We start from the raw sequence: 14,597 nt of genomic DNA, 5'->3' as shown, positions 1-14,597 counted from the left end.
CACACTCCCTCTGTGCGCCAGTGTCTTTAGGGGACCAGTGGGTAATCTGAGTGTTTTCGTTGCTGCTTGGGAATCTCCATTAGGGAAAGTTTTATAAATACACTCTATTGTTGTTTATTATTAATGGCGGTAACACCAGGAGCGAGGCCGCTCGCTCGCTGCCTGTTGTCGGGGCTCCTAATGGGCTGGGCTGAGCCGCCAGACCAGGAGCCCATCACGCAGGGCTCCACGCGGGGCCCACGCAGGGCTTGCCGCGTGGTATAGGGCCTAAGGGTGTCCAGACTTCCAAAAAATTTTTTTTACTGTGGTAAAATACACAGAACATATGGCACTAAGTACACTCACAATGTTATGCAGCTATCTAGTTCCAGAACTTTCTCATCACCCCAGAAGGAAACCTCATACCCATTAGGCAGTCACTCCCCATCTTCTCCTCCCCAAACCCCTGACAACCACCAATCTGCTTTCTGTCCCTATGGACCCGCCCGTTTGGGATATTTCCTGCAAATGGAGGCCTGCACTCTGTGGTCTTTCGTGCCCGGCCTCTTTCATTTAGCATAAAGTTTCCAGGGTTCGCTCAGTTGTGTTATGCATCTGCACCTCAGTCCTTTTTATGGCTGAAGACTATTCCATTGGCCACATTCTGTTTATCTAGCCGTCGGCGGATGGGCATTTGGGTCGTTTCCACCTTTCGGCTCTCGTGGACAGCACCGCTATGAGGTGTCCTGGTCTTGAGCATGCGGTTACCGGGATTCCGCGGGGGGAGGTCTGGATGCTGGTCCACAGATGCAAACAGCAGGCGTGAAGACGCCCTATGCTGGGCACGAGAGTGTCTAGCTCAAGGGCTCTAGGGACTACCCGGGGCTCCTGTTAGGTAGGTGGGCTCCCACAGGCCCTTCTCCAGCACCTAGTCCTGAGCTCCTGGGAAACCATCTGCAGCTGGAAGGTGCAGGCTCCTTAAGGCAGGAGGAAGAGGGGCCAGGAAGCACCCTCCAGAGGTGCGACCATGCTTGGAAGGTGGGGGCTGGATGAGATGACCTTCCGAGGGTCCGTCTCACCATGGGCTGTCCCAAAGGCACGTGGCAGAACCTCTGTGCATAGATCACAGAACACAGAATGTCAGAAAAGGATAAGGCCTCGCTATTGCTCTGTTCCAGTGCCCCACCCAGGGGCATTTTAGAGTTGGGGAAACTGAGGCCAGGAACGAGAAGTGACCTCTTCATTAAAGTTTCCGTCAGCAGTGTCTTCGTAGGTACAGCTGATTGGCACTTTCCACAGGCTTGGCAGTGTGCTCAGCATGAGGACCCTTAAGCCACACAACTGAGTGAGGGGCTCTCATATTTTCACCCCATTTTACAGGTGAGAATGTGAAGATTCAGAGAAGTGAACCCACTATAGAAAATGTAGGAATGGGACAGAAGTTCTCAGGTGTCCCCAAGGGGAATCAGAGGTTTTCCAGCTAGATCTGCACCACTACAGCCAGGGACAACTGTCCTCAAGGTCAGCCCTGAGTCATCCTCTCCTGGGGGGCTCAGCGCCCCTGCACCCTCCTGTTGGGATCGCTATCGCTCAGCTCATCTCCAAACCAGAGGCTGGGCTTCTTGGGGAGGTGGCATAGAACGTGGCAAGAGCACAGACGTGGGTACAAATCCCAACTCCGCTCCTTGCTAACTTTATTTGCTGAGCCTCAGTGTGCCCATCTGTAAAATGGGAAGTCTGGCCAACACCCACTGCAGAGGGTTGCTTTAAGAATTAAATAGGTTGATGTATCTACAAGGCTTGCACAGAGCTTGGTGCACAATGAGTGCTCCAAAAATGTAGCCCAAGAAAGCTCACGTGGTTCTGCCCAGGGCCTCACCCTGGCCCTCCAACCAGGCCCTGGATCAGAAGAGCTGGGTCTCCCGACAGACAGGAGATCAGGAGCCTGGTGCTGTCCCCTGGGATCCGCAGATGAGAAGGAGCGGCACTCACGGTGTCCCCGGGATAATCGGAGAGGACACCGCCTTAATTCCACCTCCATCAGACCTCCGCCAGAAGACGCGACCCTTTCACCTCATCAATATTCAAGAGCTTAACAAAAAAAGCTATAACTAGGGAAGTCAGAAATAATGGAATGCAGTATTGATTATTTTATGGTGCGATTAAGGGTAATTACATGTCTCAAATTTTATTTTAATGTTACTTTCTACTACTTTTAGCCTTTTAAAATTATCCCAAACATCCCCATTTAATGGAACACACATGCCTTCAATTTCAATGTGAAATACTTTTTTTCTGCTAAAGTGTGACCTCAATATATTTGAAAACATAAATTACACTATGTATAAACCATAAAAAATGAATGATGAATTTAATTCTGGTGAAGCGTGAGGGAACGAGGAGGCGGCGGGCGGAGGTGCTGTTTATCCAGTGCGGAGGGGACGGCGGGAGCCGGAGGGATGCCTGACCTTCAGGGGCCCCGGAACAGGGCCCAGCGCTCTGGAGGACACAGGCCAGGGAGGGACTCAGAGGCTGCCCTGTCCCAGTGCCCTCCCTCCCCTCGGGTGAGCTCTGGGCCAGCTCCTCGGTCCGCCCTCCCTAGGGAGCCAGTTTCCAAGGCTTGCACCTCCCAGCCTCACTCGGCCCAGAATAGGTAGCGTGGTGTGGTCGCTGATGAGCTGCGGCTCCCTTTCCTGGTTCCACTGGACAGATGAGCAAGCCAAGGCTGCAGGGACTTGGCTTAAGGAGCGTGGCCCGCGAGGGCTGCAGACCCAGGACGGGGGGAGTCTGCAGCCCAGGAGCTTCTGCTGTCAAGAAGAGCAGCCTGCTGTAACTCCCCGCGTCCCATGTGGGCATCACCGTGCCCGTGTGAACATCGCGGCCGTGAGCAGAGTGGTAAGAACACGGACTCTGGGGCCAGACAGCCCTGGGTTCAAAACTTGGCCAACTTCTAGGAGAGCTAGAGGCTTCTCTAGCACCGAGAAGCTGGAGAATGTTACACTGGTTCCTCCCTCCCGCCCTTGACACACCCCTTGCCCAGGGTCCATGCTGGGGGTGGGTGGGGGATTTAGAACCCAGGAATGTGGGTTTTCAAAATGTGGGTAGGAATTTCTCCTGAGCCCTCCGGGCACGGCCTCCAAGCCTCACTTCTGGGCTTTCCTGGTGTCTGCACTCCCTTCCTCTTCCCTCTCGGGTGACTGGCAGCTCGTTATTTGGGGACCCTGTCCTCAGTCTCATCATGAGTCCTGGGAGTCAGGGCCTCCTCTCCTTGTTCATGGTTGTACCTCCAGCACCTGCAGCTGGAGGAGCTCGAGAATATTGTATGAATGAAATATGCTCTTCGACTGGTGACCTCAGAGTTGCTAATTTCAACGGTCCATCCTCAGCCCTCCTTCAATCCATCAGCAGCATTTGCCACTGGGCGCCTCTTCCTCCTCCGGGAGACACCCTCTTGCCTTGGTTCCCTGGACGGCCAGGCTCCGGGGTTCCCCCAACCTCCCCGCCTGCTCCTTCACCTCAGAAGGTCGTGCTGGGGCCTCTCCTCTGCCACATTCACTCCCAGGGTGACCGTCCCGCTCACAGCTCTAACGACCTTCTAAGCCAACCATGATGCAAGCCCCCTAAGGCAATTAAAAATTGTTTTGGTAACCACATTTTTAAAAAGTGAAATTAATTTAAATATTCTATTTTATCTGAGTATAGTGTATTCAAAATATTATCATTTCAACTGTGATCAATAGCAAAAATCATTAATGAACCATTTTACTTTTGTTTCATCCTAAGCCTTTGAAATGCAATGTGTATTTTACACTTAACAGCACATCACAACTGGGAGAGCTGCATCTCGAGTGCTCGGTAGCCACACACGGGGCTGGCAGCTGCTGTACTGGGCAGCAAGGAATCTACATTGACTGTTTCCAAAGCCTCATCTCCAGCCCAGCTCTCTCTTCTCTGATCTCAAACACCAGCGCCCAAAGCTGAGCTCCCAATCTTTCCTCCCCCCAATCAATTATTATTGCTGCTCTACGTTCAAAATACATCCCGAGTCCCACCGCTTCCTGCCTTCTCCACCGCTGCCCAGCTGGTGCAAGCCACCAACTCCTCCTACCTGGATACCTGCAATCACCTCCTCCCTGGTCTCCCCATGTCCATTCTTGCCCTTCCCCCATAACCTGTGCTCCACCCAGATCCCAGAGTGGCCTAGTTAAAGCCTAAATTGGCTCCTGTCACACCTTTGCTTACAACCCTCTAATACCTCCCACATCCCTCAAGATGAAAGTTCAAGTTCCTAATTAGAGCCAAGCCAGGCACAGTAGTCCCAGCCACTCCAGAGGCTGAGGCAGGAGGATTGCTTGAGCCCAGGAGTTCAGAGCTGTAGTGCTCATGATCATGCCTGTGAATAACCACTGCACCCCAGCCTGGAGAGACCCCATCTCTTTAAAAAAAAAAAAAAAAAAAGGTAGTCCAAACAAACATGTTTCTGGGCCTCAGGGCCTTTGTCCTGTTCTCATGCCCAGAAGGCCTTCCCTTAGCCACCTACAAGGTCTTTCTTAATAAAATTGCCATGTCTCTCCCCATCCTTCTACCCCCTCCTTTTTTTTTCTCTCCATAGCACTCATAACTTTCTGATACTTTATATAATTTATGTATTTATTTTGCTGATTTTGTGGGGGCTGAGTCCCTTCCCCGCTAGAATAGCAGCTCCAGGAGGTCAGGAATTTTTGGCCTTTTGTCTGTTTTGTTCACTGCCCCCGCCCCAACGTCCACATGGATGGTGCTGTCATATGTTAGGCATTCATAAATATTTGATGAACAAATGAATAAATACGCCCCTCCCAAATGGACAGCCATTTGAACCAAGATCACTTATTGAATTCTGCTTATTTGAAATGTAACATAGACTTGTACCTGTCCATTGATCAATTTATCTATCCCATTCCTAAATTGCTCTATTTTAATTACTAGGGCTCTATCTATGTAGTATGTTTTGCCAACTGTTAGGGGCTATTCTCCTTTGAAAATGTTTTTTTCAATATTATTATGCATTTTCTTTTTCATATGAACTCAACAAGTGGACTATCATGTTTGATAAACATTTATGTTGGGAGCTTCATTGAGATTATGTTCAATGTATTAATTAATTAAAGAAGATGAATTTATTGTATTTCAATATTGTCATCCCATCTAAAATATCTCTCTCCATTTCCTTTTTTTTTTTTAAGGCCAGCTACATGCTGTGCCTGTAATAAATCCTTTATTTTATTTTATTTTTTTAGAGCTGGGGTCTTGCTCTGTCACCCAGGCTGGAGTGCAGTGGCATCATCATAGCTCACTGCAGCCTCGAACTCCTGGGCTCAAGCGATCCTCCTGCCTCCTAAGTAGCTGTGTGCTACATGCTACAACAGATGTGTGCCACTATGCTCAGCTCCGCATTTCTTTTTTTAAATAATGTTTTATAAAAATATTAGAGGAGCCAGGCACAGTGGCACATGCCTGTAAGTCCCAGCTACTGGGGAGTCTAAGGAGGGAGGATCACTTAAGCTGAGGAGTTTGAGTCCAGCCTGGGCAACATAGCCAGACCCCATCTCTAATTTTTTTTTTTTTTGAGACGGAGTCTTGCTCTGTCACTCAGACTAGAGTGCCATGGCATCAGCCTAACTGACAGCAACCTCAAACTCCTGGGCACCAGCGATCCTCCTGCTACAGCCTCCTGAGTAGCTGGGACTACAGGCATGCACCACGCTAATTTTTTCTATTTTTTAGTAGAGACAGGGTCTCACTCTTTCTCAGGCTGGTCTCGACCTCCTGACCTCAAGCAATCCTCCTGCGTTGGCCTCCCAGAGTGCTAGGATTATAAGCGTGAGCCTCTGCGCCCCTAGCCAAGACCCCATCTCCAAAATTTAAAAAAAAAATCACAACCTTGGGCAAGAAAAACAAGATACAATCCAGGAGCCAAAGAGAAAAATAGTGTTATACTTTTTTACATGAAAATGTAACATTTCTGTGTGACAAAAGACCAGCAACAGGCTATGAGAAAAATTATTCATATCTAGAATATATAAAAACATTAGAAAATGGACTAAAGATATAAACAGATTTCACAGAAAACAAAATGAAAATGGCCAATAATCAAATGGAAAAAAATTCACACTCATTAGTTATCAGGTAAATGAAAATTAAAATAATGGGATATCTTTTTTTTTTTGTCTGACTAATTGGAAAAAGTTAAGAAGACCGATAATATCTAGCATCAGTAAAGATGCAGTTAAACAGGCACCCTCACACAATGCCGGCCAACGCGTACCTGAGTTAACTTTTTGGAGAAACAATTTGTTAATATTGATTGAAGTTTAAAACTTGACCCAGGAATTCCACTTCTGGGGCTCTCTTTTCTGGAAAGACTTGTTTGGGTGAGCAAAAATGTGTGAAAGAATGTTTATTATCTTGTCTTTTTGTAATAGAAAATATTTTTGAAAAAACATAAAGATCCCTCAATCAGACCTTGGATATATACCTATAGCACAGCCACACTGTGAAACCCTGGACAACTACTAAAAATAGTGAGGTAGAGCCACAGAGTTCTGTAAAGATCACGGAAAGTTCTCCAAAGCATACTGTCAAGTGCAAAGAAGTAGGAACAACAAATGTGATGTGATAAAAGATAAGATATTTGAAAAATGGGCAAGGAATTCGAACAGACATTTCTCCAAAGAAGCTACGCAAATGTCCAATAATCACGTGAAAAAATGCTCATCAGCCACTGGGGAAATGCAAATCAAAATGACCAGATCCCCATTCCACACTCACTGGGACGGCTATAATTAAGAAGTCAGATAATAGCAAGTGCTGGTGAGGATGTGGAGAAATGGGAAACTTACATAGCTGGTGGGATCGTAACATGGTACAGCCACTCCGGCAAAAAATCTGGCACTTTCTCAAAATGCTAAACACCCAGTTACCATGTGACCCAACAATTCTACTTCTAGGCGTGTACCCAAGAGAAATGAAAACATATGTCCACACAAAAACTTGCACACAAATGTTCATAACAGCATTATTCATCACAGCCAAAAAGTAAAAGCAACCTAAATGACCATCCACTGATGAATGGATAAGTGAAACGTGGTATATCCATACAATGGAATATTATTTGGCAATAGAAAGGAACGAAATACTGATACATGCTGCAACAGGGGTGAACCTTGAAAACACACTTAAGTGAAAAAGCAACACAGGAGAGATGTACGATTGTTCGATCCCATTTATAAGAAATATACGGAATAGAGACAGAAAGTAGACTAGTGCTTGTCAAGCGCTGGGGACATTAGAGGGAGTGAGGACTGACTGCTGGTGGTCACAGGGACTCTTCCTGGGGGGATAAAATGTTCTAAAATCGGTGTGGTGATGGCTGCATAACTCTGTATATACTGAAAGTCATAGAATGGTACACTTTAAATAGGTGAATTGTATGGTATGTAAATTATATACCAATAAAGCTTAAAATTTTCAATAGATTTAGGGGGCGCAAGTTTTTTGATACATGGATGAACTGCGTGGTGGTGACGTCAGGGCTTTCAGTGTTCCTGTCCCCCGAGTAGCGTACATTGTATCCAATCAGTAATTTTTGATCCCTTAACCCCCTCCCACTCTCCCCCTTCTGAGTCTCCGAAGTCTGTTACACCCCTCTGTACGACCAATGAAGCTGTTCTGTAAAAAGATAATTAAGATGCTTGCGTTGGGTCCTTTCTCATTGGTTAATCGTAGTCCGGGGACTGGAATCTCACCCGCAGTCCAAGCGCCCCTTCTATCAGCCTCCGGGAGCACCCACGGGAGCAATCTGCGGGGAGCCGGGCGTCACGAGTTCAATGAATCAGGACAGGTAGTCGGATCTTTCCCGCGCGCGGGCCCCAACACGGCTCAGCTCAGCAGTTACCGACCTGGCCTTTATCTAAAATCTCGCGATTTTGATCACTGCGAAATTCTCTGCATTAGTTTCGCTTTTTCAATATATCGCATTAAAGCGTGATTGATCTCGATTTCTGAGGGGTCGGGGCGCCCCCTGATATTTTGCACTCAAGTGCCTCATTCGCCCATCTTGCAGGTCCCCCGCCCTGGGTCACTGGGTCGTGACCCTGGCCTTGTCCTCGTCCCTACAGGAGCCGCCCGCCACGCCCAGGCTGCACGCAGGCGCCCAAAGGCCGCGGCCTCCCGCCCCCGACGGCTGCGGGGAACAGCCCTGGAGAGACAGGGGAGACAGTGAGGCTGAGTCCCTCGGCCCGCAGAGGGACAGGCGAGCGGGGCCCCAAACCAGAAGAGCGGCAGAAAGAGCGAGGGGAGAGCGCGCGAGCAAGCAGGGGCGGCGGGGAGCGGGCGGCAGCGGGCGCGGGTCCGCGGCGGGGCCCCCTCCCGGCGTCGCGCCCGCCCCAGCGCGGGAGGCCGGGCGCGGCCGTCGGAGGCGCCCGGGGAGGGGCGCGCTCGCGAGGGGAGGGGGCTCCCGGCCGCCGCCGCCTGATGCGTATCGATCTGGCGCCCGGGTCGGCGCGGGGGCACCAGCTGCCGGCGGGCGGGGCGACCGCACATTAGCGCGCCGGGGCCACTCCCCGGAACGCGGGCCGGGCAGCCCATTAGACGCCCCCGGCCGGCGAGGCGACCCCCGCGCGGGCGGGGCGAGGCTGGCTCCAAGCCGGCGGCCCCTGCGGCGGCGGGTGGGCTGCGGCCGAGCTGGGCGCAGGGGTCCGACCCGACGGCCCCTCGGAAGCTCCAGCTCGCCCCGCGCCCAGCGCTGCCCTCCAGCCCGCAGGCCCGCGCACGTGCTGTGCCCTCCGGCAGGGACACCCTCCGCCCACCAAGCCCACCCCTGGGCTCTCCCTGAGCCCGCAGACCCCGCTGGGTGCTGCCTCTGCACGTCTTCAACACACCCCGTGAACAGCCCCACGAACGCGATCGTCTCCGCCTTTGGTAACTTGGGTCATGCACTGATCTCCCCAAGTGCTCTGCAGGCCCTTTGGGGGCTGCAGCCTGCCTGACGGCTTCCCCTGTCCTGGTACTGGGCCCAGAACACACAATACAGAACACGTGCAGTGAAAGAGTAAACATCACAGCTAGTCAGAAGGCAAGACCTGTGGAGCCCACAGGGACTTTCGACAGGGAGATCTTGGCTCCCTCTTCTTTTCCTCCAGGAGCGTGAGTGTTGGGTAGAGTTAGGGTTGAATTCTAGTTCTGCCACTTAATAGCTGTGTGACCTTGGGCAAGTTAATGTAACGTCTCTGGGCCTCTGTTGCCCCATCTGCAGCTTCACCAAGGCCTGGCTGGGAAAGGACATGTGTATCCTAATTCCTGCCCTGCTGAGAGATCCCGGGAGATCAGTACTCACTGGGGAGGGGACTGGAACTCGGTAAGAAGAAGGGGGCTGCAGAGGGCATGAAGTATCCGTGGGGTGTGGGGCGTGCAGGAAACGGGCCGTCCTTACAGTGGCTGCCCCTGGCAGTGGACCCTGCAAGGGGGACCATGAGGGGCAGTTTGGCAATGTGGCTCCTCCCATGCAGGCCAGCACCTCCCCACGCCAGACCCATCCTCTCACCTCCTCCTGGACAGCGGTCCAGCTCCACAGAAGGCACAGGAAATTCCTGTGGCCTCGCTCTGCCCCACGAGCCTCACCTCTCCCCTAACCCCACCTCCCCTCCAGCCCCCACCCTGTTCCCAGCAGTGCTTCAGCTCACGGTGCTCGGTCCCTCTCCTCCCACCCTCTCTCTCTAGGACCCATTCGGCGCAGCTGATGACTCTGGGCCCGGGCACAGGTAGGGAAGCCCAATGGTCAGTTCACAGCCCTCCATTTGCAGGTCCCTGGTGGTCACTCTGCCCTCCTGGGAACCCTTTCCTTACTGGCTAGTTCTCCCCTTCTTCCTGCTCCTCCCAGCCTCCTCTACGACTTCCTCTTCCTTGTCCCCACCCTAATCACCGGAGGGTCTTCTATTCTTCTCCACATACCCCTCCCTCTGCCATACCTCTGAGCCCCAACTCTTTAAATCACCCAGTGTGTGCGGACAGTTCCCAAATGTTTATCTGTCGTTCACACCTCTCCCCGGAGCCCCAGGTGTGTCCACACATCTCTGTCTACTCGATGTCTTCACGTGGAGAACAGGCAGGGCTGCCTCTAGCTCATACAGCCCCTTGCAAGTTAGGAGAAAGTGACTTCCTTAAGTGGAAAAACAAAACACTTTTTAAAACTTGGTACTACGTATTATTCCATCCGACCGTAGGAAGGCTGGGCAGGAGAAAGGCGGGCCAGGCGGCCCAGACTGGCCCTTGCGTCAGGGAGACAGGGTTGCGGAGGGGGCACTGGCTCTGTGGTTTATTCAGTAGCATCCAGCTTAAAGTCATCTGAATGACAGTTCCATAAATCAAACTTCTTGTTAAATCTGTGGCCAGAGCATATGCATCCCATGGAAGCAGTGAAGCTGCCGGAGCACAGCTGTGCGGCCCCGCCCCGCTCACTCCCTCAGCTTGGCCCGGGTCCGTCCAGGAGGGGCTTTCCTGGGGCGGCAGCCCCGGCCAGGCACACGCTCACATCCACACTCTGGTTCACTGATACCCGAGTGCTAAGGCAACAGTCACACTCTGAACACTCCCCCCACCCCTCCACCCTGTGATGCAGACGAGGCAGGTTTAAAGTTGGGTAGGGGAGGAAATCGGTCTTCTGAAAGAGGCTGGAAAGAAGAGGAGCAACTTCGGGGGCACCCTGCGCGTGACTGCAACAGAGCACAGTCCTTCACGTGTGTGGAGGATCTAGAAGTTAGACAGGTCTGTGATTAGAATGAAACCCGCTTGGATATGCTGCCCTTGTACAGTGTATAACCTGTGCAACCTTACATGGCAGTCCTGCTAATAGGCACCTGCATTAGTCAAGATAGGATAACTTATGCTGTGGTAACAAACAACATCAAAATCTCTGTCTTCGAACAACAAAGATTTCTTTCTTTCTGGTGATACATGTCCAGGACGGGTGGGCAAGGTGCTGTCCTTCATGAGTCACTTAGAAACCCAGGCTGATGGAGGTTTCGCCTCGGCCCACGCTCCTGAGATGGCAGCAGCAGGGAAGCAGCAGAGCTGCAGGTAATCGAATGCCCCGGCCCGGAAGGTGCGCATATCGCTCCCACCTGCAACTCTCTGGCCAGAGCTGATCTAACGGCCACGTCTAACTTCAGTGTGGCAAGATGTGCCATCCTCCTGTGTGTCCAACAGAGAACAGGCTACCAAGGGAGCAGGGACGTCTGCCTCAGCACCCCAAAATTAACGCATTCAAACCGAATTCCCCCCACGGTCTCCCCAGCCGTGCTAATGGTGCGGCGTCTTCCAGGGCTCAGGCTCTGACTCGCAGGCATCCTGGACTCTCTGTTTTTCAAATATCCCACAGTCAGGTGATTTACAAACTCTGTCCACCCCACCAGCCTGGCCAAGCCACATCAGCTCCAGCCTCAACGTCACAGTGGACTCCTCAAGTCCACCATCACCCTCGACGGACAGTCTCCACCCAGCGGCCAGAGGGATCCTGTTAGACATAAGCCGCATCACATCTCTGCTCTGCTCAAAACCCTCCATGGCTCCCACCTGCCTCAGAGAAAAGCCAAAGTCCTCACAGTGGCCCTCAGAGCCCCACAGCTCCCCCATCATCCCTCTGACCTCACCTCCTCCCAGCCTCTACCTCTCACCCTACTCCAGCCCCTCTGGCCTCCTGGTTCTCCTTGGACAGTCAGTCTGCTCAGCCCCGGGGCCTCTGCACATGCGGGTCCCTCTGCCTGGAGTGCTCTCCCTTCAGAGCTCAGCAGAACTCCCTCGCCTCCTTCAAGTCTTACCACCTTTTAACAGTCTACAGATCTTACTTACTGTGTTTACTGTCTGTTGCCCCAACTACAATGTAGGGCAGAGCTTTGTTGTTGTTGTTGTTTTGTGTTTTTGGTTTTTTTTGGTTTTTTTTTTTTGAGACAAGGTCTTCTTTTGTCACCCAGGCTGGAGTGCAGTGTCATGATCATAACTCACTGTAACCTCTAACTCCTGGGCTCAAGCGATCCTCCCGTCTCAACTTCCCAAGTAGCTGGGACTACAGGCATGCACCGCCATGCCTGGCTAGTTTTTCTTATTTTTTGGAAGAGACAGGGTCTCGCTATGTTGCCCAGGCTGGTCTCAAACTCCTGGCCTCAAGTGATCCTCCGGCCTCGCCCTCCCAAAGTGCTGGGATTATAGGCATGAGCCACTGTGCCCAACCTAGGGTAGAAATTTTTATCTTTTTGGTTCATTGCTATATGCTTATCATCTGTAATAGTGCCTGGTACTATAGTAGGTGCTCAGTAAATATTGTTGGGTGAATAAACAAACCAAAGCATGGCACAGTGGCTAAGAACTCAGGCTCTGGGACCAGACTGCTGGTTCAAAGACTAACCTTGCCACCTACTATGTGATTTGGGGCAAGTCACTTAGCTTCCCTGACCCTCCACTTGCTAATCTGTACAATGGGAACAAGAATAGTACCTACCACATGGAGTTGTAAATTTCAGTGAGCTAATGTACATAAAGCTGTCTGTACAGTGCCTGACAAAGAAATGCTTGGTATATGTTGGCTATCACTATTTTAAAATTTTGACCCTATAATTCTACTTCTATCCACTTGTAATAAAGAAACAGTCAGAGATTGTTCTGATTATGGGTAAAGATTTACATATAATAGTGTTTTTCACAATGTTCTTTTAATAGTAAAAAGTTGGAAGCAATCTAAATTTCTAAGAAGACGGGATTTGTTAAATAAAATATGGTACACCCTTTGAAGGAATACCAGACAGCCATTAAAATTAAAGTTCTCAAAGAATATTTAATGGCATGGGAGAACGTCTAGAGCATAATGCTAAGTGAAAAAATAGGATATAATTTTTTTTAAGAGACAAAGTCTCACTCTTTCACCCAGGCTGGAGTGAAATGTCACAATCATAGCTCACAGCAAACTCCTGGGCTCAAGGGATCCTCCTGTCTCAGCCTCTCAAGTAGTTGGGACTATAGGTGAGCACCACTGTGCCCAGCTAATTTTTTAATTAATTAATTATTTTTTTGTAGAGACAGGGTCTCTCTGTGTTGTCCAGGCTGGTCTTAAACTCCTCAGCTCAAATGATCCTCTTGGCTCAGTTGCTGGAGTTGCTGGGATTAGAGGCGAGAGCCACTGTACCCCGCTTAATTCTTGAGTAGTGGATATATCTGGCTGTTTGTTTTATTATTATTATTTAAACTGCACATATACTCTTTAGCATGCATTAAGTAATTCATACAAATGCAGGAAAAAAGGGTATGAAACTAAATGATCCGAATTCAGATGTATGTATTTTTATGCACTCCCCCTACCCCTAACACAATCATCGAAATAAACAGTGGGACGAAGCTGACCCAAATGTTAACAGTGGCTCCTTCTGGGTGGTGAGAGACTGAAGGATTCAAACATTCTTTTCGATTCCTTATTCTATTATATTTTCCAGATTTCTTACAATGAACATGGACACCGCAATGCTTTAATAATCAGGAGAAAGAGGATGTTTAAGGATTTAGGGCAGCATTTCACAAATGCTAATTTCCACAGCGTGTTCGTAGTAGGTGACCCAAACAAAGATTCCCAGGGATCGGGTAAGTGTGGCAAAGGTCAGGCAAAGGGAACAGAAGTTAGAGCACAAGCTGTGGCCTGGCAGCACAGGCATTTAGAAAGTCTCTTTTGCTCTTTGACCCAGCATCGGTTGACGGGAGTACAGCCAAAAGTGTCACCAAAGGAGGCATTATGCTTCCGGCAAGCTCTCAAGGAAAGTATCACAAGCAACAGTGGTAGCTGTTGGAGCGTCTCTAAAGGGAAGAGCTGAGACATTCAGCCAAGGAGTGTGAAAGTTGGGGATGACGTTCTTCTCCGGAACACGAAGGCACCGAAGTACTTCTAGACAATAAGGATTCTGTCTTTTTTTCTTTTCTTTCCTTTTTTTTTTTTAGATTTTCTTTATATCCCTGAATTTATAAAGCAGTAATTAGTATAGTAAGAAGAAACTTCAGTATCCAGCCCAAATTGTCAGCCAAGAAGTTAAGTGGGTTTCTTGCTTCATCTTTAAGGTTTTAGATGAAGAGGTGCACAGGGGGAGGCCCAGGGGAAGGGGCACGCCACCATCTAGGAACCTCCACATACTCCGCTATCCAGAAGCCAGCAAGGATTGTTTCTTATTTGGAGATGGTGACATTCTTGGAAAATATGTGGACTGAAATAAATCAGTTATTGAAACGATGTCACGTGAAACTGCCCATTCCACTGAAGTTCTGAAAGCTTTCGCGTGTAAAAAATTTCATTGTCTTTCTTTTATAATAAACTAATGATATCCAAACACAGAGAGAGAGTTCCAGCAGTTTCACCTCTGCAGACCTTCTCAGAGCCTTTACAGTAATACTTTGTGATGGCTCTCTATAAGCATATTTCTTCCTCCTCCCTTCCTCCTCCTCCTCCCCCTCTTCCCTCTGAAGCCCTCCTGCCCATCCCCTCCTACGAAAGTCCTCCAGGATTTTCAGTCCAGGCAGAAGTCAGTCATCCCCTTCTCGGGCAATGCTAGAAA

The 14,597-nt window shown here is 50.0% G+C and overlaps 1 pseudogene; it reads left to right on the top strand.

The window, feature by feature from the left end:
* The first annotated feature begins 1,006 nt into the window (after positions 1 to 1,006).
* LOC105824886 lies at positions 1,007 to 14,253 on the top strand (annotated as a pseudogene).
* The last annotated feature ends 344 nt before the right edge of the window (positions 14,254 to 14,597 follow it).

Source organism: Propithecus coquereli, unplaced genomic scaffold (assembly GCF_000956105.1).
Source record: "Propithecus coquereli isolate 6110/MARCELLA unplaced genomic scaffold, Pcoq_1.0 Scaffold77, whole genome shotgun sequence".
NCBI classification, from domain to species: domain Eukaryota; kingdom Metazoa; phylum Chordata; class Mammalia; order Primates; family Indriidae; genus Propithecus; species Propithecus coquereli.
Note: the sequence above shows the minus strand (reverse complement) of the source record. Positions and strands in the feature narration are given on the sequence as shown.